The sequence below is a fragment of the Lissotriton helveticus genome, chromosome 1_1 (genome assembly GCF_964261635.1).
Source record: "Lissotriton helveticus chromosome 1_1, aLisHel1.1, whole genome shotgun sequence".
NCBI lineage: Eukaryota > Metazoa > Chordata > Amphibia > Caudata > Salamandridae > Lissotriton > Lissotriton helveticus.
The window spans coordinates 68,622,518-68,647,444 of NC_136057.1; the positions used below are offsets into that span (position 1 = coordinate 68,622,518).

At 50.8% G+C, this 24,927-nt stretch overlaps 1 protein-coding gene across 2 annotated transcripts in view; it reads right to left on the reverse strand.

The window, feature by feature from the left end:
• The window catches only part of LOC144827495 (uncharacterized), a 60,385-nt gene that overhangs the window by 34,500 nt on the left and 958 nt on the right, over positions 1 to 24,927 (reverse strand). Inside the window, exon 2 of one of the 2 annotated variants that reach the window (XM_078685802.1) lies at positions 213 to 282. The exons of the other annotated variant lie outside the window; for it this stretch is intronic. The gene's annotated coding sequence lies outside the window, so the exon portion shown is untranslated. The remainder of the gene's footprint in view (positions 1 to 212; positions 283 to 24,927) is intronic. 2 annotated transcript variants of the gene reach the window in all.

Here is a 24,927-nt window from a genome sequence, read left to right on the forward strand (position 1 = left end):
TCAGAGAGGGACGGGAGGGTAGGCTGAGGGGTGAAAGGGACCCAGGGAAAAGGAAATAAGTGAGACGGAAAAGAAAGACAAGCGCAGAAATCATCGGCTACTCTTTTTCTTTTGGTTGCTCCAACCTCTACCCCCTCCCTTCCCATTTATGAATAGCTATTATTTATCCCTCACATCCTCCCTTGACTAAACCATGAAGCAAAAACACTTACCTGGGTCTTTTCTTTCTGTCCGAGGGACGACGGCGGCCGAGGCTCACCTAAGGGACTGAAGAGGAAGACCCTGTGGGAAAGAAGAATATAACAGAGACAATCAATCATTGTGATTTCCTGTAATACTAATAAAAAGTGCATACCAAGAAATTATTCAATGCAGTGTGCTCCTTCTTGACCGACTCTTCTAGAAAGGGGAGCTACATAGTCTCCCTACAGGGAATGGGAGACAGACACACAGACGGGAAAGCTTTGTAGGAAAAAGCTACATACAGATGTTCTATGCTTGCATATGTACATTGTTTTAGAAAGATGGTGGAACTATTTATTTTGTTCAATGTGCTTATACTGCTAATTACTTTTATCTGATTCTATTATCATTGATTTACAAAAAACAGTGGTCCCTACATGTGGACAAGATAACATACAGAAAACAATAATCATACACCTGATAAGTAGTATGTCTTTTGTCCAGCCGGACAAGAAATTTATTTTAAATGTTCTGGTTAATAAAGTGAATTTTAAGAACCAAAAAAGATAACAAGTGGGCACAGCCGTGACCCACAACAATCAAGACAAAACAACAAGGAAATGGCCAAAAGGGCAAAGCGAAAATCTGTCTGTATACTTGTGGTCAGTGCTACAGACTCAATCTCCTAAACATAACCATACCATTGCATCAAATAATGTAGCATTATCATATTGCATATGGGGTTTTTTAGTCGACGACGTTTCGATGCCTTTTTACATTTGTGACATCATCATCAGGACAAGAATTATCAACATTATTGTTTTGTACAACAGTTATTAACACAATGCCTATTATCGCATTACTTTACATGAAGGAAATGGGAGCCAAGGGGGAAGGAAAAACAGGAATTATATATAAGTTTAGGCATGTTGGAGACAGTTTTTTTAAAAAACCGAGTGACTTGAGAACTGCGGCGAGTGAGGAGGTGAAGATTGTGACCTAGGAGGTGTTCAGGCATGCGTGTCGTTGGACGGAGCGGGTGAAGGGGATAGTGATATAAACACAGGTTCAAGGTCTCTATTGAGATCAATGGGATGTGAGGTAGAAATGATTTAATCAATAATGGCTTTCTGGCTAAGCGGTCGTTCAAGTGATCGAATGGAAATAAGTCTAACCGAGTGTCTAAGGGAATTGTATGGCTGGGTCGTGAATGACGTGAAGAAATAATGTGACTAGGTCTCTGGATGTGACAATAATCGCGGGCGGTGGCAGGAGAAAGAACCGAGTAACCTATATGTTGGTTTCCTCGTGGGTTCAGGAATACTGATGAGTAAACGCAGATAGATGTGCTTTCTGAGGAAAGAAAAAGCCATGGGGTTAGTGATTCCGGTCATCTGTCTTAGGCGGAGTGCCGGAGTGAGGGGGTAGGACATATTTACCTTTCACATCAAGTCCAGGGCTTCCATCAGGATTATGTGGAGTTGCCAGGAAAGGAGTGTGATGGCTCAATGTAAAAAAACAGAGCGGAGTAGGAGAGTTAGATACCTGCGATGCAGTGTATCAGATTTCTCCTTGCTTAATTACCGAAGGGCGAGAGTCACTTACTTGTGATGGTCAGAGCGCTATGGCGAATATGGCAGTCCGATGGGATCGATCTTCCGGTCAGCCAGAGGAACAGGCTTTTCAAGCCACATGGTCCGTGGAAACCGATGAGGGACTTACTGTAACTTGGTATCTGGTGGAGAATGTGCAGCAGTGAGGCGGCCATTTTGGAGTGGTGAAAAGATCAATGTGATTGTGTGAGACTAATAGTGCAGCATGCACTAAGGGCAACAGGTGACTTTCTAAAAACGGTTTTCATTAACATAATGACATATAACAGAGATTACAATATGGAGGTCCAGTCTTCAAGGCGGTTGAGGCCTTTTCTGATACTGTCAGTTTTTAAAATCCAATGCAGTTGCTCTTTATTGAGCAATTGGGAAAGGTCCGCTCCTCTGGGAGGTGGTTTGATGATAGAGACAACTGTCCAAAGTAATTCTTCCTCGCTGTGGCCTTTTTCATAGAAATGTTCCACAAGTGGTGCATTGGCTGTGTTACACCGGATCCTGCTTCGATGTTGGCCGATTCTTAGTTTTACTTTTTGACTCGTCTGCCCTATATAGATAAGCATGCAGGGACAGAGAATTGCATATACCAAATTTGCAGAGTTACAGTTGGAAAAGTATCTGCGGTCAAATTTAATAGTGCCATCTTCAAAAGACTTTCCTTCAATGGTAGAGTCACAATAAATGCAATTCCCACATTTTGAATGGCCTGTTAACGGTGGGAGAACCCATGCATCATTTATAGTAGTTTTTAGGGGTTGTATAGGCAGAGATGCTCTTACTAAGTGATCTTTAATGTTCTTGGCCCGTTTAAAAGCAAACATTGGACGTTCTATTGTCAATTGCCCTGCGTTAAGAACTGGCCAATGTTTGAGCACACTCTTTCTGATTGCATTGAAAGCTCGGGAAAATGTGGTGACACATATGAGTTTATTTTGATCCTTTTTCTCCTTTGGTTCCAGAAGGGTTTCCCTTGGGCAATACCAGGCCCTTTTCAGAGAGCGGCGCACTAACTTGCGAGAAAAATAGAACCCCTAATAGAACGTCCAATGTTTGCTTTTAAACGGTCCAGAGACCTAGTCACATTATTTCTTCACGTCATTCACGACCCAGCCATACAATTGCCTTAGACACTCGGCTAGACTTATTTCCATTCGATCACTTGAACGACCGCTTAGCCAGAAAGCCATTATTGATTAAATCATTTCTACCTCACATCCCATTGATCTCAATAGAGACCTTGAACCCGTGTTTATATCACTATCCCCTTCACCCGCTCCGTCCAACGACACGCATGCCAGAACACCTCCTAGGTCACAATCTTCACCTCCTCACTCGCCGCAATTCTCAAGTCACTCGTTTTTAAAAAAAAACTTTCTCCAACATGCCTAAACTTATATATAATTCCTGTTTTTCCTTCCCCCGTGCCTCCCATTTCCTTCGTGTAAAGTAATGCGATAATAGGCATTGTGTTAATAACTGTTGTACAAAACAATAATGTTGATAATTCTTGTCCTGATGATGATGTCACAAATGTAAAAAGGCATCGAAACGTCGTCGACTAAAAAACCCCATATGCAATATGATAATGCTACATTATTTGATGCAGTGGTATGGTTATGTTTAAGAGATTGAGTCTGTAGCACTGACCACAAGTATACAGACAGATTTTCGCTTTGCCCTTTTGGCCATTTCTTTGTTGTTTTGTCTTGATTGTTGTGGGTCACGGCTGTGCCCACTTGTTATCTTTTTTGGTTCTTAAAATTCACTTTATTAACCAGAACATTTAAAATAAATTTCTTGTCCGGCTGGACAAAAGACATACTACTTATCAGGTGTATGATTATTGTTTTCTGTATGTTATCTTGTCCACATGTAGGGACCACTGTTTTTTGTAAATTGATACTGCCCAAGGTCCCTATGTCATACCTTTCGGGTTCCCTTGTCTTTGTGAAAACATCTATTATCATTGAAGCACATAAATTCTATACAAGAATTACGATGGTTCAATTAATAATGAAAATGCTAATGTTATGTTATTTTAATTTGATTTCGCACCTGAATTACCCCTAAGCAGAAACTACTTTAAGGAGAAATTTAGGATTAGTTGTAGAACCACTCAATCTTTGTGAAGTTGAAAGAAAGGCTCTTGTATAGGTAATGCCTGAAGTTCATCAACTCTCCTTAGTGAGGTTATCGTTAGGAGGAAAGCAACTTTCCATGATAGGAATTGTAACTGACAGTTGTGCATTGGTTCAAAAGGCGGGCCCATTAGCCTTGTAAGGACTATGTTTAAGTTCCACTCTGGAGCAGGGGGAATACTTGGCGGTATAACCCTTTTTAATCCTTCCATGAAGGCTTTAATCACTGGTGCTCTGAACAGAGATAGGGGTTGTCTATTTTGCAAGTATGCAGCTACGACTCCCAGGTGTAAACAAATGGATGTGTAAGTTAAACTACATTGCTGTAAATGCAACAGTTAACAAATGATTCTGCATAAACGCATCAAGATGATTGATGTTGTTACAATAGGAAACAAAACATTTCCATTTGCTGCATAACATGCTCTAGTAGTAGGCTTTATAGCTTCCTTGAGAATATTCATACAGTCTATTTGTAGTTGTAAATAACCAAACTCTATGACTACAGGAGCCAAATCGCTAAGTTGAGTTCTCTGGGAATTGGATGTCAAACTTCCCCATGGATCTGAGTGAGGAGACAAGGTGTGAGATGTAGCTTTTGATGTGGAACCACTGAGAGTTCTAACAGGGTGGTGTACCAAAGTTGCGAGCCCATGTGGGGGCTATTAATATCAGTGTGAGGGACGTTTGTCTGATTTTCCGAACAAGTAATGGAATTAGCAGGAGAGGCGGAAAAGCGGAAGCAGATATACCTGACCAAATTTGGATGCATCCAAAGGGCATTGCCTTTGGATGCTGGTTGTGGGAACCTGGATGTAAACTTTGGGTATTTTGCACTGTGTACTGTTGCAAACAGATCTATCTGTGGAAAAGCCCATTTTTGAAAGTAGGGAAGAAGAACTTCTTAGCTTCTCAGACTGTGTCTGCTAAGCAGGGCTGCAATCTGATGGCCTACCAGCGGGAGGTGTTCTGCTAGGAGATAGATTTGTTGGTGAATCGCCCAATTCTAAATGCTTTGTGCACAGCGTGACAGCTGGAGAGAGGGAGTCCCTCCCTGTTTCTGTAGTTAGTACATTGCTGTTATGTTCTCTGTGCGTACTCAGACAGTTTTGCCTACAAGTTGGGTGAGAAAAGCTTTGAGTGCTAGGAACACTGCTAGAAGTTCCAGGTAGTTGATGTGAAGACGTTTGTGTTTGTCCGACCACAGCCCTGTACTGTGTAATATTGAAATGGGCACCCCAACCTGATAATGATGCGTCTGTTGTGAGTATAGTCTGTGGAATCAGGTCTATGAAGGCCGCCCTTTTGCTAAGTTTTGAGGGTTCAACCACTGCAGAGAGCGATGGGTGCGACTGTCTACCAATCAATCAATCAATCAATCAATCATGCAATTTGTATAGCGCGCTACTCACCCGGAAGGGTCTCAAGGCGCTTGGGGAGGGGTTCGCTAGTGCTCGAACAGCCAGGTCTTGAGTTGTTTCCTGAAGGCGAGATGGTCCTGTGTCAGCCGGGGGTGGATGGGGAGGGAGTTCCATGTCTTGGCTGCCAGGTGGGAGAAGGATCTTCCTCCGGCGATGGATCTTCGGATGCGTGGTACGGCGGCGAGGGCGAGGCTTGTAGAACGTAGCTGGCAGGTGGGCGTGTAGAAGGTCAGGCGATTGTTGAGGTACTTGGGGCCCAGGTCGTGGAGAGACTTGTGTGCGTGGGTCAGGATCCTGAACGTGATCCTTTTGCTGACGGGGAGCCAGTGCAGGTCCCTCAGGTGGCCAGAGATGTGGCTGCGTCGGGAGATGTCCAGGATGAGTCGGGCGGAGGCATTCTGTATGCGCTGGAGTCTTTTCTGTAGTTTGGCTGTGGTTCCCGCATAGAGGGTGTTCCCGTAGTCCAGTCGGCTTATGACGAGTGCCTGGGTGACCGTCTTCCTGGTTTCGGTCGGGATCCACCGGAAGATCTTACGGAGCATACGCAGGGTGTTGAAGCATGATGAGGAGACGGCGTTGACTTGTCTGGTCATCGAGAGGGAAGAGTCCAGGATGAAGCCCAGGTTGCGTGCGTGGTCGGTTGGCTTGGGTGCGGTGCCCAGGGCAGGGGCCCACCAGGAGTCGTCCCAGGCGGAGGGTGATGGTCCCAGGATGAGGACTTCCGTCTTGTCTGAGTTCAGTTTCAGGCGGCTGTTCTTCATCCACTCGGCGACGTCTTTCATCCCTTCGTGCAGGCTCGTTCTGGCGGTGGCGGGGTCTCTGGTGAGGGAGAGGATCAGTTGGGTGTCATCGGCGTATGAGATGATGTTGAGGTTGTGCTGGCGTGCGATGGTTGCAAGAGGTCTCATGTAGACGTTGAAGAGGGTGGGGCTGAGTGATGATCCTTGCGGTACGCCGCAGATGACTTCGGTGGCCTCGGATCGGAACGGTGGGAGGCGGACTCTCTGTGTTCTTCCGTCGAGGAACGAGATGATCCACTCCAGTGCCTTCTCTTGGATCCCGATGTTGTTGAGGCGTTGGACTAGAGTGCGGTGGCAGACGGTGTCGAACGCTGCAGAGAGGTCCAGGAGGATGAGAGCCGTTGTTTCCCCGTTGTCAAGCAGGGTTCTGATGTCGTCGGTGGCTGCGATGAGGGCGGTCTCGGTGCTGTGGTTGGCTCGGAAACCGGACTGCGAGGGGTTGAGGGATCCGTTCGTCTCGAGGAAGGCTGCAAGCTGTCTGTTGACGGTCTTCTCGATGACTTTGGCAGGAAAAGGGAGGAGCGAGATGGGGCGAAAGTTCTTGAGGTCGGTGGGGTCTGCTGTAGGTTTCTTCAATAGCGCGTTGAGCTCGGCATGCTTCCAGCTCTCCGGGAAGGTGGCGGTGTTGAAGGAGGTGTTGATGACGTCTCGGAGTTGGGGTGCGATGATGGAGTCGGCCTTGTTGAAGATGTGGTGGGGGCAGGGGTCGGTTGGATATCCGGAGTTGATGGTGTTCATCGTGCGGGCTGTGTCTTCGGTGGTCACCGTGGTCCAGGTGCGGAGGGTGGCGGTGGGGGGCGTTGGTTCGACGGTGGGGTGCGTGGATGGTGAGCCGAAGCTGTTGTGGATGTTGGCGATCTTGCGGTGGAAGAAAGAGGCGAGAGAGTCGCAGAGGTCTTGAGAAGGAGTGATGTCGTTGTTGCCCGTGCTGGGGTTGGAGAACTCCTTGACGATGCTGAAGAGTTCCTTGCTGTCGTGGGCGTTGTTGTCCAGTCGTTCCTTCAGTGATTTCTTCTTGGTTGTGCGGATAAGCTGGTGGTGCTTGCGGGTGGCTTGTTTGAGGGCGGTCATGTTGTCTGCGGTCTGGTCGAGGAGCCAGGCTTTCTCGAGGGTGCGGCAGTTCTTCTTGGAGTCCTTGAGTTCGTCAGTGAACCAGGAGGCTTTCTTGCTTCTTGGTCTGCTGGGAGGGTTCTTGAGTGGAGCGAGGTCGTCGGCGCAGGCGGTTAGCCACTGTGTGAGGTTGCGGGCTGCTTCGTTGGGGTCCGTTGTGCTGGCGGGCGGGTTCTGGCTGAGGGAGGTGGTGAGCTGCTCGGCGGTGATCTTGCTCCAGCTCCTGTGAGTAACCTGATGCGGGTGGCGGTGGGTCGTGGTTTTTCTGAAGCTGAAGTGGACGCAGCTGTGGTCGGTCCAGTGAAGTCCGGTGGAGTGGCTGAAGGTGACGTGCTTGCTGGATGAGAAGACGGGATCAAGCGCGTGGCCGGCGTAGTGGGTGGGGGTGTTGACCAGTTGCTTGAGTCCGAGGTTGGCGAGGTTGTCCAGCAGGGCGGCGGAGTTGCGGTCCTTGTTGGTCTCCAGGTGGAAGTTGAGGTCCCCTAGGAGGATGTAGTCAGTGGAGCGGAGGGCGTGCGGGCTGATGAAGTCCGTGATGTCTTCGCTGAATTGTGTGCGTGGTCCAGGGGGTCTGTAGACGAGGGTGCCTCTGAGGGTCGTCTTTGGGTCGGTGTGTATCTTGAAGTGGAGATACTCGGCGGTGGCGAGGGTGTCGTTGGAGTCGGTCGTGATGCGGATGGTGTTCTTGTGTACGATGGCGATGCCTCCCCCAGTCTGGTTGATGCGGTCTCTCCGGATGATCTTGTATCCGTCTGGGATGGCGATTGCGATGTCGGGCGCTGAGGAGGCGTTCATCCAGGTTTCTGTGAGGAAGGCGACGTCTGGTGCTGTTGTGTCGAGCAGGTTCCACAGTTCGATGGCGTGTCTGTGAATGGAGCGGGTGTTGAGTAGGATGCACTTGAGGTGGTTGTAGCTGGTGCTTGGCTTGGTAGTGGTGGTGCAGGTCCGGAGGCAGGTGAACTTGCAGGCTTGACAGGTGAAGGGTCCGTGGGTGCGTCTCGGGGTGGCTCGGTGGCAGGCTCTTGTTTGGTCGGGTTTGAGTGCGATGAGAGTGGCGGCGTCGTAGGTCCATCGGGGTCCAGGGGTCCTGGCACTGGGCGTGGTCCAGGCGCGGACGGGCGCAGACGGGCTTGCCTTTGGCGCGCCTTCGGCGCACAATCGGCGCGCCCGCTGCGCGTGACCGCTGCGCGTGCGTGGAGGCGTCATAAGAAGGGAGCCGGTAGGGAGGGTCCGCTGGGTGGCGGGAGCGGGGGTCCAATCGGCTGGCGGGGGGCGGGGCCGCAGGGAGGCAGCGGCGGGAAGACGAGTGCGGGCAGCTCAGCGGCGGCTGGGTCGCCTGCAGCGGTGAAAGGAATCCGGCAGATTCTGAGGCAGCAAGCGTGAGGAGCGTGGGGGCGACCCTGCCTAGGTAAGGCACAGTGGTAAGGCACAGTGGTCGCACTAGATCGGTTAATAGACCCTGTGATTGATTGCACTTACTCGCTGGACATTGCTGCAGAAGACACATGTGAAGCCTTGCATGAGGTACGATTGCAACGCAGGATGCCATCATTCCCAGCAGCAGCATGAAGACTCTGGCTGGTAATGATTGGTTGGGTTGAAATTGTAATAGTGTGACCTGGATATTGTGAATCCTGGCTATATTTGAAGTGGCTAGAGCTTTGAGAGTGTTGATGGAAGCTTCCAGATAAGATTGCACTTGTGCCGGATACAGATGAGATTTTTGTGCATTTATTGTAAAACCCAACTGGTGAAGTAGGTGTACTGTTGTCTGAGTGTGTAGTATACAATTTTGGTAAGTGCTCGCTTCGATAAGCCAGGCGTCCAGGTAAGGGAAGACATTGTGTTCTGAGATGAGCAGCTACTACTGCGAGACATTTGGTGAACACTCTGGAGGCCGTGGTGACGCCGAATGAAAGTACCTTGTAATGGTAATGTTCACCTGCTATCATAAACCTGAGAAGGCTCTTCCACCTGTTCTGGCTTTTCTGCTGCGTGGGGTTTCGGCGAGGTCGGCAGATCGGAGGTTTCTCTTGGGTACATAGAAGGAGATCCTTTCGTTGAGGTATTGGGGCCAGTGTTGTGGAGGCATTTGTAGGCATGGGTGAGTTTCTTGAAAGTAACTATCTTCTCCACGGCTGGTGGCGGTTACGCAGGTGTTGGGTGATGTGTTCGTGTCGAGGGATGCAGAGGACGAGTCTGGCTGCGGTGTTCTGTATGGTCTAGAGTTTGTGGAGCAGAGAACTGTTGATCCCGGCGTACAGGGTGTTTCCGTTGTCCAGTCTGCTGGGTATGAGTGTGTGGGTGACCATCTTCCTTTTTTCGGGAGGATGCAGGGGGTGTTGAAGCAGCTAGAGGTGACGGCGGTGACCTGTCGGGTCATGGAGAGGGAGGAGTCGAGGACGATGGCAAGGTTTCGGGCGTGGTCCATGGGGGTTGGAGGGCTGCCGCGGGCGGTGGGCCACCAGGTACTGTCCCATGCGGAGGGGAAGGTCCAAGGATGAGGACCTTTGTCTTCTCCCAGTTGAGCTTCAGCCAGCTGCTGCTCATCGAGGATGCAACGTCCATCATTCCTTCCCGGAAATGGAGTCTGGTGGTGACGGGGTCCTCGGTGAGGGAGAGGATGAGCTGGGTGTCGTCTGCATAGGATACTATGCTGAGTCCATGCTGTTTGACGATAGCGGTGAGGGGGCAATGAAGATGTTGAAGAGCGTGGGGCTGAGCAACAATCCTTGAGGTATTCCGCAGTTAATTTCAGTAGGTTTGGAGAGGAAGGGTGTCAGTCTGATTCTTTCAGTTCTGCAGTGAGGAAGGAGCGGATCCAGTCGAGGGTGGTTCCCTGTATGCCGGTTTTGTGGAGTCTGGTGGTTATTGTGCGGTGGGAGACGGTGTCAAATGCAGCAGAGAGATCAAGTAGGATCAGAGCCGCGGTGTGCCCTTGGTCGAGGAGGATGCTGATGTTGTCTGTGACGGCGAGTAGAATGGTCTCGGTGCTGTGGTTGCTGCAGAATACGGATTGGGAGGGGGCGAGGATGGAGTTTCCTTCAATGGATTATGTTAGCTGGGCATTGACGATCTTCTAAGTGACTTTGGCCGCAAAGGGGAGGAGGGAGATGGGTCTGTAGTTCTTGAGGTCATTGGGGTTCGCAGAGTGCTTCTTGAGCAGGGGTCTGACTTCTGCACGTTTCCAGTTGTTGGGGACGGTGCCGGTCGTAAATGCGGTGTTGATGGTGCGTCGTAGTTCTGGGGCGATGGCGGCTCTGTGGTAGATATGTGGCAGGCAGGGGTCCGTGGGGGCTCCTGAATGGATGCCTTTCATGGTCGAAGTTGTGTCTTCGGTGGTCACTGGGGTCCACGAGGAGACGGTAGGCTGCCTGGCATTGCTGGGGATGGGGTGGTTCCGGCATCAGGTGTCTGGTCATTGAAATGGCCATAGAAGCCCTTGATTTTCAGATGGAAGTAGGATTCAAGCGTGTCGCAGAGGTCGTGAGAGGAGGGGATGCCCGTGCTTTTGCTGGGGGTGTTTGGTGAATTCCTATATAGACTACTATTGGGTGCATTGATTGGTGGTTGCATCTGGTGTTTCTATTGGTTTAGGGTTAGTGTTCTCATTGGTTGGTTATTTGAGGGCTCTAATTGGTTCCTGGATCAGTGATTCTATTGATGTAGAGCTTCGGGTTAGTGATCTGATTGGTGGGTAGGTTTAGGGTTTTGGATTTGTTCCTGGGGCTAGGCTTTTTATTGGACGTAGGGCTTAGAGTTTCCTGAGCGATTGGTTGTGTAGTCTAGGGTTAGGACTAGGGCTAATGTTAGGCTTTCTATTGGAAATAGGACTCAAGGTTTCCTGTGTGATTGGTTGCTTAATATAGGGTAGGGACTAGGCCTTGGGTTATGATTTCTATTGGAGATAGGGTTCAGGGTTTCCTGTATGATTGACAGGGAACAGGGTTGGGACTGGGGTGGGGGTTAGGCTTTCTATTGGACGTAGGGTTTAGAGTTTTGTGCCTGATTGAGTGCTTGGACTAGGGCTATGATTGGTTTAAGGTCTTGGCCTCCCATTGACTCTAAGGTTCAGGATTAGTGTTGCGATTGGATAGGGCTAGGGTTCCAATTGGCTGAAGGGGTCAACTGACTACTAGGGATATAAAAGGCCAAGGCCAAGGCTACGGGAGAGGATGTAGCCTTACGGCTAGAGCGGTTGACCTCGAAGCTGGAGAACCAGGTTTATGTCTCGGCAACAACGCACAACATCCTGTGATTCTGGGCAAATCACTTAATCTCCCCTTGCCTAACAAAATGAATGTGTCCTTGTGTAACGAAACTGGTGCTCATGTAAAGCGCTCTGATACCTGATATCTTTGGGTCTAGTTCGGGCTATATAAAAACTCCCAAAAAAAACTTAGGGTGTCTCACCTGTGCATCGCGGCTGAGGGTGGAGATGAAAAGGGTGAGTGCCTGTTTGAAGCTGGTCGGGACTAGGGTCAGAAATGCTGCCCATTTCCCCATTCATCAGCACACACCCAACCCCATCCATGACCAGAGTAACACACACACCAAATGTACTCCACTCATGGACTACAAACTAACCCTATGCCCAATCCAATTTCTCAGCACACACTACTAAAGCACACCTTTATACCCTTCTATCCCAGCTACCACACATTTCTACCATCACCTGCGAACAGTACATAACTCTATCCTACACAACTAACCAATCCACTCATCACTAACTGTAGGAAAGTAGGAACTGCTTCTTATGGTTACCCCCACTTTTTGCTGATTGCATCCACTGTTTTTGACTAGTCTGGCTGGGATCCTGCCAATCAGGACCCCAGCCTATCTGCTTTTTCCTCCTAAACTGTAAAACACGTACTAGGTACACTCCAGATTGGATACTTGGGTACCCTTATCAGTCCCTAGTATATGGTACACATGTACGCAGTGCATAGGTACCCCAGAGGCCTCCCACGGGCTGCTGCATGTATTATGCCACCCATGAGAGTCCATGCAAAATACAACTACAGGTCTGACATTGCAGCCTGTGTAAGCTGGTGCTTCACCACTTATGAAAGATATAGGTTTACTATATCTATAAGTCACTACACTTAAAACCTATCAGTCACCCCTATTGCAGGCCTTATCAACCCTGAAGGCATGGTGCTGGGTTTTATGTTAGAGGGCGCCCCTACATGAGCAGGACCCCTATAAATAATAAATGGGTGGCGATACTAGGAACTTCATTCTCACCAGATATGTGGAGGTTCTGCTGTGCCCGAACAGGCCGCTTAACTGCAAATTGCAACCTCCGCATCATCCATTTTAAATACTTGCACCAGTTATACTATACACCACTGCAATTGAAGCGCTTTGGTCTGCGGGAGAATGCCTGCTTTGTTCGGTGGGGGCAGGGGGATGCAGAGTTTCTGCATCTTGCATGGCATTGTACATGAATCTATCAATTCTGGACCAAAGTCACAACTCTGCTTACTAATGATGTCTCTGAATCCGTGATGTGTACTCCTGATGTCTGCCTGCTGGGCTGGGTAAAGAACCTCATACCCTGCAACCATCGTTTAGTCACTGTCTCGACCTTGCCTGCTAAACGGGCGGTGGCACAATGCTGGGGGGTCTAAAACTACTGCTACTCTGAAAAAGTGGATGCGGGACTTACTCTACTGTAAAATACAACTTGAAATATATGCAGAGGAACTGCCCGAGTCTTCACGCCCTAAAGATTTCTGGGCCCAGTTGTTTGTGTATCTCCTGCGCAACCCTGATTTGCAATAGATACTGTATTGGGGCTGGGTGGGTGCACTGCCTCAGTGCCAGAAAGTCTGCACGAGAAGCACATTTAGTGTCCATGTGCCTAGTCCAGTTCAAACCAGTTCTGTGAGTCGTTGGCTCAGGCTTTGGCACGAAACTGGACAAGGACATGGGAGTATCCTCCCCGCTGTCCAGACCCTCTCCTGGGAGGGTCCTCTGAATCTGTCCAACCCTCTCACGTGGGTAACAAAGGGCTTACCTGGCTGTAGGACCCTAGATTCGACATGGACAAGATTCTGAACCATAAACCACTGAACTTCGACCGTCTGGACACTCTGGACTTTGCTGGACTTCGACTGAGCCTGACTTCAGGGCCAGTCGCTCTACGCACTGCCCGATTCCCCGTGAGCGTGCCAGGCTTCACCGCTGCTGCCACGTGTCTCGTCGCTGCCCCTGCAGCTGAGTATTGTGTGTTTTCTCTGTGCCTGTATTGCTGCCCATTATTCTCTTGGTTTCTTCGACCCCTCGCCTCAGTTTTTTCCCGCTCTTTACCCCCACGCTCCCCGCTGCTGCTCCCATGCGGCCCCGCCCACTTCTCTTCTGTACCCCCTCCCTCCCCTCCCATTCGCCTCCCCGCCTCCCAGCTGCTCCTCCCTCTCACTTGGCCATTTATGGCGGAGTCCACGCAGTGCTGAGCTGTGACCTTTGGCCCTGCTTCAGGGCCGGTCGCTCTATGCACTGCGCGACTCCCTGTGAGTGTGCCAGGCTTCACCGCTGCTGCCACGAGTTCGCCGCTGCCCTGCAGCTGAGCTTCTGGTTTTGTTCCTGTGCCTCTTTTCTGCCCGTGTCTCATCGCTGCCCCTGCAGCTGAGTATTGTGTGTTTTCTCTGTGCCTGTATTGCTGCCCTTTATTGTCTTGGTTTCTTCGCCCACTCACCTCTGTTTTTTCCCGCTCTTTACCCCCCCGCTCCCCGCCGCTGCTCCCCTGCGGCCCCGCCCACTTCTCTTCTGTACCCCCTCCCTCCCCTCCCATTCACCTCCCCGCTCCCGCCTCCCAGCTGCTCCTCCCTCCCACTTCGCCATTTATGGCGGAGTCCACGCAGTGCTGAGCGGTGACCTTTGACCCTGCTTCAGGGCCGGTCGCTCTACGCACTGCGCAACTCCCCGTGAGTGTGCCAGGCTTCACCGCTGCTGCCATGAGTTCGCTGCTGCCCTGCAGCTGAGCTTCTGGTTGTGTTCCTGTGCCTGTTTTCTGCCCGTGTCTCGTCGCTGCCCCTGCAGCTGAGTATTGTGTGTTTTCTCTGTGCCTGTATTGCTGCCCGTTATTCTCTTGGTTTCTTTGCCCCCTCGCCTCCGTTTTTTCCTGCTCTTTACCCCCCCTGCTCCCCACCGCTACTCCCCTGCGGCCCCGCCCACTTCTCTTCTGTACCACCTCCCTCCCCTCCCATTCGCCTCCCCGCTCCCGCCTCTCAGCTGCTCCTCCCTCCCACTTCGCCATTTATGGCGGAATCCACGCGTATGCGCAGCGGGCGCACCAAAGGCAAGCCCGTCTGTGCCCATCCGCGCCCAGCGCCAGGACCCCTGGACCTCATTGACACCAGCCCACCCGTCTGAACTACGACGCCGACACCCTCCGAACACTCAACACCGGCCGGAACCCCGCCTGCCACAGAGCCACCCCGAAACGCACCCACGGACCCTTCACCTGCCAAGCCTGCAAATTCACCTGCCTCCGGACCTGCACCGCACCCACACGGCCAGGCACCAGCAACAATCACCTCAAGTGCATCCTGCTCAACACCCGCTCCGTCCACAGACACGCCGTCGAACTCTGGAACCTCCTCGACACAACATCACCAGACGTTGCCTTCCTCACAGAAACCTGGATGAACGCCTCCTCAGCCCCCGACATTGCCATAGCCATCCCGGACGGCTACAAGATCACCCGGAGGGACCGCATCAACCAAACCGGAGGAGGCATCACCATCGTCCACAGAAACACCATCCGCATCACGACCAACTCCGACGACACCCTCACCGCAGCCGAGCACCTTCACTTCCAGATACACACCGACCCCAAGACCACCCTCAGAAGCACTCTCATCTACAGACCCCCGGGTCCACGCACACTGTTCAGCGAGGCATTCACAGACTTCATCAGCCCGCACGCCCTCACCTCCTCAGACTACATCCTCCTGGGAGACCTCAACTTCCACCTGGAAAACAACAACGACAACAACACCACCACCCTGCTGGACAACCTCGCCAACCTCGGACTCAAGCAACTGGTGAACACCCCCACCCACTACGCTGGCAACACGCTTGACGCAGTCTTCTCCTCCAGTAACCACATCGCCTTCAGCCACTCCACCGGACCACACTGGACGGACCATAGCTGCGTCCACTTCAACTTCAGGAAAACTACGACCCACCACCACGCGCAACAGGCTCCCCGAAGATGCTGGAGCAAGATCACCACCGACCAGCTCACCACCGCACTGAGCCAAAACCCCCCCACCAACACTACGAACACCAACGAAGCAGCCCGTAACCTCACACAGTGACTCACCAACTGCGCCGATACCCTTGCACCGCTGAAGAATCCTCCCAGCAGACCCTGCAGCAATAAACCTCTTGGTTCACCTGCGACCTCAAAGACTGCAAAAAATCGTGCCACACCCTCGAGAAATCCTGGCGCCACGACCAGTCAACAGAAAACATAACAGCCCTCAAGGACGCCACCCGCAAACACCACTAGCGGATCCGCACCACCAAAAGGACTGCATTCAGAGAACGACTGGACAACAACACCCACAACAGCAAGAACCTCTTCAACATCGTTAAAGATCTCTTCAACCCCAGTGCCAGCAACAACAACATCAAGCCCTCGCAAGACCTCTGCGACGCACTCGCCTCGTTCTTCCACCACAAGATCGCCAACATACACAACAGCTTCAGCACCCAGACCACGCACCCTACCACCGAACCAACGCCCCCACCACCATCCTCTACGCCTGGACCCCATGTCAGCACTGAAGACACCAGCCTCTTGATGAACACCATTCACTCCGGCTCCCCTGCCGACCCCTGCCCATACCACATCTTCAACAAAGCCGACACCATCATCGCACCCCAACTCCGGAACATCATTAACAACTCCTCCGCTTCCGCCACCTTTCCGGAGAGCTGGAAACATGCGGAGATCAGCGCCCTCCTGAAGAAACCCACCGCAGACCCAGCGGACCTCAAGAACTTCCGCCCCATCTCGCTCCTCCGCTAAAGTCATCGAGAAGACCGTCAACAATCAACTAACCTCCTTCCTCGAGACCAACGGATATCTCGACCCTTTGCAGTTCGGATTCCGAGCAAACCACAGCACTGAGACCGCCCTCATCGCAGCCACAGACGACATCAGGGCCCTGCTAGACAACGGGGAAACCGCTGCCCTCATCCTCCTCGACCTATCGGCCGCATTCGACAGTGTGCCACCGCACCCTAACAAGCCGCCTCCACCACACCGGGATCCAAGGAATGGATCACCTCCTTCCTCTCCGACAGAACTCAGCGAGTAAGCCTTCCTCCCTTCCGCTCAACGGCCACCAGGATCATCTGCGGCGTACCCCAAGGCTCCTCGCTCAGCCCCACCCTCTTCAAAATCTAGACGACCCCCCTCGCAGCCATCGCACGCCAACACAACCTAAACATCATCTCCTACGCCAACGACACCCAGCTGATCCTCTCCCTCACCAACGATCCCGCCACCGTCAGAGCCAGCCTCCAGTAAGGAACGAAAGCCGTCGCGGAATGGATGAAGCTCAGCCGTCTGAAACTGAACTCAGACAAGACGGAAGTCCTCATCCTGGGACCATACCCCTCTGCCTGGGACGACTCCTGGTGGCCCCCTGCTCTGGGCACCGCCCCAAAGCCCACGGACCATGCACGCAACCTAGGCTTCATCCTGGACTCCTCCCTCACGATGACCAAGCAAGTCAACGCCGTCTCATCGTCATGTTTCAACACCCTCCGCATGCTCCGAAAGATCTTCCGGTGGATCCCCACCAACACCAGAAAGACGGTCACCCAGGCCCTCGTCACCAGTCGACTGGACTACGGGAACGCCCTCTACGCCGGAACCCAGCCAAACTACAGAAAAGACTCCAATGCATACAGAACGCTTCTGCACGACTAATCCTGGACATACCCCGACACAGCCACATCTCTGCCCACCTGAGAGACCTGCACTGGCTCCCCGTCAGCAAAAGGATCACGTTCAAGCTCCTCACCCACGCTCACAAAGCTCTCCACGACACTGGCCCCGAATACCTCAACAACTGCCTCACGTTCTACACACCCACCCGACAACTCCGCTCCGCCAGCCTCGCCCTCGCCACCATCCCACGGATTTGCAGAACCACCACCGGAGGAAGATCCTTCTCCCACCTGGCTGCCAAGACTTGGAACTCCCTCCCCACCCACCTACGACTGACCCAAGACCATCTCTCCTTCAGGAAGCAACTCAAGACCTGGCTCTTCGAGCAGTAGCAGTACCCCCCCAGCGCCTTGAGACCAGTATGGGTGAGTAGCGCGCTTTATAAATGTCTTGATTGATTGACTTCGTCTCCCTCTCCGTCCAAAGCATCGTCTGTGCCCATGCACCATACAGGTTCCGTGTAGGACCCTGTGGAGCATCAAAGACTACAGAAGTATCTCCCTTGGAGTGAAGGAGTCACTCCCCTGCATTCACAAGGCATGTAACACAATTAACCGGTCTGTTGATCCTGAGCTCCTGTGGACTCCAAAGGCTCCAACAACACAGGAGGTGGGTTCCCAAGTTCCCTGAGGTCGAGCTGCCCTCTCACCGAGTTTGAGGCCAGTATCCCTCATGGGGACCGCATAACCCATACCCCTGTGCAACGCGTTCATTTGCAAGAGCATATGCTTGTTCGCGTTCCCCAAATTTGTGCATTGGGGTGACAGCCCAAACCTCTGCGCACATTTCCTACCAAGGACTTCGGCCTCCTCGCACTCTGTGCCCTGGGAACTGAGGTTTTGTGAAACTGCCTGAGGTCCCCTTGCGACTCCTGTGCCTCCCGCATGTGGGTCCTCTTGAGGGTCAACACTGCTTTATTTGGGCTCCCCTGGTTGCTCCAGGCTTGCCCTGACTTCCATTGCTGTGGTGAGTCTCCTGGTCCTTGTTGGGCCAGACCCTAACCAATCTTGACCTTCTTCGTGGGTTGCCGTTGCCAAGGCTTGTTGGTGTTCACGCCAGACACTGACCCCTCAGCACTCGATATCCGGGACAGCTCACATCTGGCTCCTGGTAGTCCTCGACGTCTCCTGGTCCCTGCAGCTGAAGAATCAAGAACCCTCTTATCTCACCAGAAGCACCCGACATCGGTGGGCATTCGTCTCCCGAGACCCTGGTCACTCCTGAATGACCCAAACTCTGTCCCCTCTGCTTTCAGGTTCTTTCCATCAAGAATCCACTTGTGGATTCCAGTTGACATTCTTCTTCCTTCCAGCAGTGGCATTTCCTTGAAGTCTCCCATTGAGAACGACAACGGTTTCCGACACCACTTCAGCCCTATGCACCCAGCTTCCCTGGGATAGGTAACTCTGGTACTACGGTATCCACGGCTCTCCAACATTCTAAGTTCCAAAGGGTTTCTTCGTATTTCACTGGGAAGAGTCCTTAATCTTTAAAACTTCAACCGCGACTCTCCCATAGAGTTGTACGGAGCACGCGTCCTCCGTGGGGTAACTACGTACTCACCTTGGGTGGTTCCTTGGGGTTGTGCGATTCTACACCTCCTAGACATGGTCTTGACTCAAGTCGTGGTTCTTATACCACTATTTTAGTATATAGTTTGGTCTTCCCCTGGAGCCCACTGTGTATTGTGCTACTTATGATTGTTTAATTGCTAAAGTATTGTGTGCTGTGTGTTATATCCTCAAATAGAGCATACTAGAGAGTGTTATATTAATAAATACATATTTTTCTAACTACTGTGTGGTTTACCTTTCATTCAACCAATACTATAAGGTTGCAATCTGGTAAAACAAGCTGCTTAACATTCCTTCAAGACTAAGCCTAATGGGTGCTCTCCACAGCTACCACTTGGATAGCTTTCTAAGGTTATCTTTAACCTAATTATCATAAGGGATGTTTGAACTGGAGCAAGGTGCCCACTTTAACTAGTGGACAGCATATACCAGGACAACTTCTCACATTGGTGTGCAGCCGTTGGGATTCAACCCTGCATTATTTTACCACATAAATCTTTCTATTGATTAACTGGAAAACCACAAGTACTAGGTACATATAATACTAGCTGGGATAAGTAAGTTCTATTGAACTTGGGGTTGAGTAGTCAAGGGTTTAGCACACCTTCCCCCAACCTAAGAGAGTTTAGTTTCCCATTAGGTTAGGTAGGTGCACACACCACACCACACTTAGTATGACTACTAAAGGAGAAACCAGTGGCTCTCTGCCCTCTAGATACAGTGAGCTTTCATTCCAGGAATTGAAAGCCCTGTGTGCCTCTAGAAAGCTGAAGACAGGGCGAGCAGCCAACACTCAACGCCTGACTGAGGTGTTACTCATAAATGACCGTAGGAAGACCCCCGGGTCAGATGAGCTGGAGAGAGTGGGTGGGTCAAGGAATGAGGACATGTCAGGACACCTTTTATGACTTAGACTCAAACCCTGGCAGGAGGAACCTGAAAGTTCCCACCTGGATAATTCAGATATTCCAGAGGATCCGGGAGAAGGCTCAGGAGAGCCAATCTTCACCCCTCCTGGAAGAGTGCAGAGTTTACCAAGGAGATCTCGATCCCCATCTGCAGAATCAGATCGCTCATGGCACTCAATAGGGACCTCTGTATCCAGCTAAAGGGACCACTCTTTAGATAGGGAATACTAGTTACTTGAGCTTGAGAAAGCTAGGTTTAGAGTCAGGCAAGAGCAACTGCACTTGACAAAAAAGTTCCCGGAAGTCCAGAGAGCTAGAAAAAAGTTGCCACTAGAGTCCCATGGTGGCAGCAACAGTGTCCCTAGAGTTAAGAAACATTCATTTGACAATAGTAACCTGAGCAAGATTGTCCCTCTCTACCATGTTGGGGATGACATCCACAAATGGAGAACTGCTTTAGAGAGGGCATGTAAAGTACAGAGGGTCCCTCAAGAGCAGTGGGCAGCTATCTCGTGGCTCTCCTTTGCTGACAATAGAGATAAGCCCCTCACTGTTAGACAAGAAGATGCTGACAATTATTCAGTTCTGAAGGGTGCTCTCATTGATGGGTTTGGCTTAACCACTGAGCAATACAAGATTAAGTTCAGATACACCCAGAAGGCTTAGACTCAGGCCTGGGTAGACTTTGTGGATAGTGCTATAAAGGCTCTGTAAGGCTGGTTGCTTGGCAGCATGATTTTGTAGGATTGTATAATAAATTATGAGAGAGAAGATACTTAATAATTGCCAAAGTCCGTTATTGCATCAGTACCTGGTTTACTCAGATTTGACTTCTCCCCAAGAATTGGGAAAGAAGGCATATAAGTGGGTCAGAACCAGGGTGAAGAAGAAAACCCAGAACAATGGTGGTGACCAAAAGAAGCAAGATTCTAAGACTCCTGATGGGGGTTTGGAGAAGGGTAAAGATCAAAAGTCTTCATTGGGTCCCCATAAACCTAAATATGGGGGCGGGGGGTGGAGGGGGGTGTCACAGTCTAACAAAAGTAAAGGCAAAAAGAAACCTTGGTGCTATTTATGTAAAGAAACGACCCATTGGACAAAAGTTGTAAATTGTCCAAAAGCCAAGGATTCTACTACCACTGCCCCTAAGGCAACTTCGCCCCCTAGCACAGTTACAAGTGGTGGTACAAGGAACAAGGGAATAGTAGGGTTAACCTTGGGCTCTGAGGTGGGTTCTGGCTTAGCCAGAACTCCAGCTCGGGCTGTACTTGTCTGTGTTGGTGGCAAGCCCGTCTGCCCCAATTTCAGAAGCAGAAGTTGCCAGAGCCATGAACAATATCAAATCTGGATCCCCCCTTGAATCCTGCCCACATTTTATTTTAAGACAGATCATGCCCTCCCTCACCCCAGCTATCACGCAGCTTTTCAACAACTCCCTGGAAGCAGCAACTTTCCCGTAAACATGGAAACAAGCGATTGTGACCCTGCTGCTAAAACAAAAGCAGGTACAGATGTGACAAACCCGGTCAACTACAGACCCATATCTCAACTCCTGTATCTCTCCAAAGTGTTGGAGAAGCTGATTAATAGACAGCAATCCAAATACCTAGAAGACAACAACATACCGGACCCCTCCGCAACAGGCTTCAGGTCTACCAATAGCACAGAGGCCACATTGCTGGCCGTCACGGACAATATTAGAAACTCTCTGGACCAAGGCAAAGCTGTGTCCCTGATCCTGTTAGACCTGTCGGCAGCGTTCGACACAGTCTCTCATCATCTTCTGCTCGAAAACTTACCGGAATATGGGATAAATGGAAAAGCCCTTGAATGGCTCAGTTCTTTTCTGTGCAACAGAACCCAAATGGTCCAGCTAGGAGCCTTCTTATCTAAACCGAAACAACTGAAATGCGGTCTCCTGCAGGGAACATCCCTCAGCCCCATGCTGTTCAACGCCTATGTCTCACCTCTGGCACAAATTGGGACAAAATTGGGCTTTGGGGTTTACTCCTATGCGGATGACACACAACTTACAATCACCATAGGGAAGGGGCACGAAGACACCAAAACTAAACTTACTAGCTGCCTTACCGAAATGGCTGACTGGATGACAGACCACTGCCAAAAACTAAATGCAGACACAACCGAGATCCTGCTCCTCGAAGAAACCAAACACATCTGGGACTCTTCCTGGTGGCCCTCTTTTTTAGAAGACGCCCCCACACCCAAGTACTGTGCCAAAAACCTGGGTGTGACTATTGACGACACACTAGCTATGCAGGCCCACATAGGAACTCTATGTGGGAAAAGCTTCGCCACCCTGAAACTCCTAAAAAGGTTATTCCTGCGGATCCCCCTGGAAAGCAGGAAAACAGTCACACAGGCCCTGCTAGTCAGCAGGCTCGACTATGGCAATGCCCTTTTCGTGGGCATGCCAGACTACCTATTTAAACGTTTACAGGTGTTACAAAATGCTGCAGCAAAACTAGTGTGAAACAAAGGCAAACACAGCTCAGCAAAGGACTGCCTAAAACAACTCCACTGCCCATGAGTCAAAGAGCCTGCTTCAAGCTCCTTGGTCATGCTCACAGGACACTCCATGACACAGGCCCCATGATCCTTTAGAACAAAATACACTTTTATATTCCCACTAGACCGCAACACCTTGCTCTGGCCGAAACAAAAAGATAAATAAGTCTAGAACAGGAGGCCGTACCTTTTCACTTTGGAACTAGCTAAGGTTTATTCTTGAAAAAAGGTTTCAAGTCTTATCCTGCGGAAATTAAAATACTTGCCCAGGATCACATCATTTGAAATCAATGTAGGGGTCAAGAGCATTATAATTAGGTTGAGTAGATTATTTGAGTCACTTGTCCTACAAGTCTTCCAACATTTTTAAGATTTTTCGAGGCCTGTGTGGGACCCGACTGCACCAACCAGGATGTGAGAGGCCCCAACACGGATAATCTTAGCTGCCTGCTAATAAATTATCATAACTACTTACAGTAACTACAGTCTGCTAACTTGGAGCGCTGCCCAGCCCGCCGCAGCACTGGGCAAACCGCAGGAGAGTGAGAAGCTGAGGCAAACAGGATGTAATTTTTTCAAAAGGCTTCAGCTTAGCTGCCAGCTCCCTAAAATAATTTAAATCAATTTTATTGTAGGCAATATGCCAGATGTTTATTAAGAAAAGCTATGCAAAAACATACGGTCGGATGTATTTATTGTGAAAAGCATATGTTAAAAGTGCCTAGAGATATAATATAGGGGAATTGCTATTACATGGCACGTCCCAGATCAGCCAAATTAAAGATGCTCATGTGGACACATTTGTGTCTAAAACATCATTTATAGAAGTGGTCAGTTAATGGGTAAAGTCCGTGGTTGCAGTGGCCCAGGAGAAAGGTAAGAATGTGCAACTTAAGATTCAGCGACTACGGCGGCATTCATTATCATGCCTGAAGCCTCCAAAAGCAGCCCGCTGGAGCCTGAGGAATCGACAGTTCTGAGTTGCAAGCAGCAGACAGTCTTTAGTCTACAGACCTGAGGACGTGTGACTGGGAGCCCCAAGGCCACGAAGAGTCTCCAACAGCCTGGTCGCAGCGCATTGGATTTATTTAGGCATTTTTCGATAGCGCATGCTTTACCAAGAGGTGTCAGAGCGCTTTACAATAGAGCGAAGTATATAAGATTAGATATTATGGTAACATATTTACAGAGTATAAATCCGCTAAAAATTACACAATGCAAACTAAAGTTGGCGCGATTATGGTTCCAAAAAAACACATTCCTCAATTTAAGCTTAAGGACACACTAGTTCTCCAGTGAGGAACACGAAACAGTCAGTTATTGGGCGCCGTGTCTTTGAAAGAGAAGAGTTTTAAAATCCTTTCGGAAGATTCAGAAAGAGGTGGCAGTGCGGAGGTACGGAGGAAGCGAGTTCCAAATTGTGGTCGCACAGGGCCTCCAGTCTGGGCAGGTTTATTGTTTTGACCCTGCTCTCATTAACAGACCCCGCCCCCAAACCCAGACCCGCCCCCACCCACAGACCACACCCCCAAACCCGCCCCTTTGCAGTTCCCAACCTAAGTTCTGTGGTGGGTGGCAAGAATGTCGCTGCCGTGCCGCCGCCAGCGAGAGCGCAGCTCGGCCCGGCTGGACCTGCCCCCGGCAGAGGAGGAGCATTCACACCACAGGCCCCGCCCCAACATTCACTGACCATGCCCCACAGACCCCACCCCACACCCACAGGCCCCGCCCCAACATTCACTGACCATGCCCCAGAGACCCCACCCCACACCCAGCAGAGGAAGCACATTACCACTCACAGGCCCCGCCCCCACCCGCCCCGCCCCTTGCAGTTCCCAACCTAACCTGTGGTGGGTGGTAAGAATGCTGCCGCGTTGCTGCCGCCAGGACCCGCCCCTGGCAGAGGAGGAGCATTCATGCGCACTCTGGAAATAACCATTCAATGCCCCCAGGCTGGGCAGGTTTATTGTTTTGACCCCGCCCTAATATCCACGGACCCCGCCCACTGACTCAGACTCTGCCCCCACATACACAGACCACGCCCCTACCCACAGGCCCCACCCCTGACAGGCCCCGTCAGCACATCCACAGGCCCGCCTCCTTTCAGTTCTCATACTTTAATGCTCTTGACCGCTGCCCCGAGGCCATGTCATACCTTAACTCTTTTGTGCGTTAGGCCTGCGAGAGCCGGCGAGGGAGGAGCGGCCCTGAGGGGGGCAGTGGAGCCTGGTGGAGCGGTCCTGAGGGGGCAGTGGAGCCTGGTGGAGCGGCTCTGAGGGGGGCAGTGGAGCATGGCGGAGGGGGGGACACACCAAGGGACTCGGGCTCTGGAGGCGCCACCAGGACAACAACTCTGATGAGCTGTAGCTGCGCATGCGCAGGACACACGATATGTTACAAGTGGCTATGACTGCGCATGCGCTGAGAATAGCGAAGCACATGAAACTGTAAGACTGTGCCATTGTATATTGAGCAGCATAACTCATAGGTTGCGATGTGTGACATTTTTATAATTTTTGTTTAATAATGAGTGACATTTCAAAGACTATGAGTGACACTTTCTTGCAAGCAAAATCAAACAATGAAGATGAAGGAAACAAACAAATATTATAAATTACTATCCACTGAGCAACGAAAAGCTCTAATTGTATCTTAAAATTGCTTAAAAGCACCAGAAATGT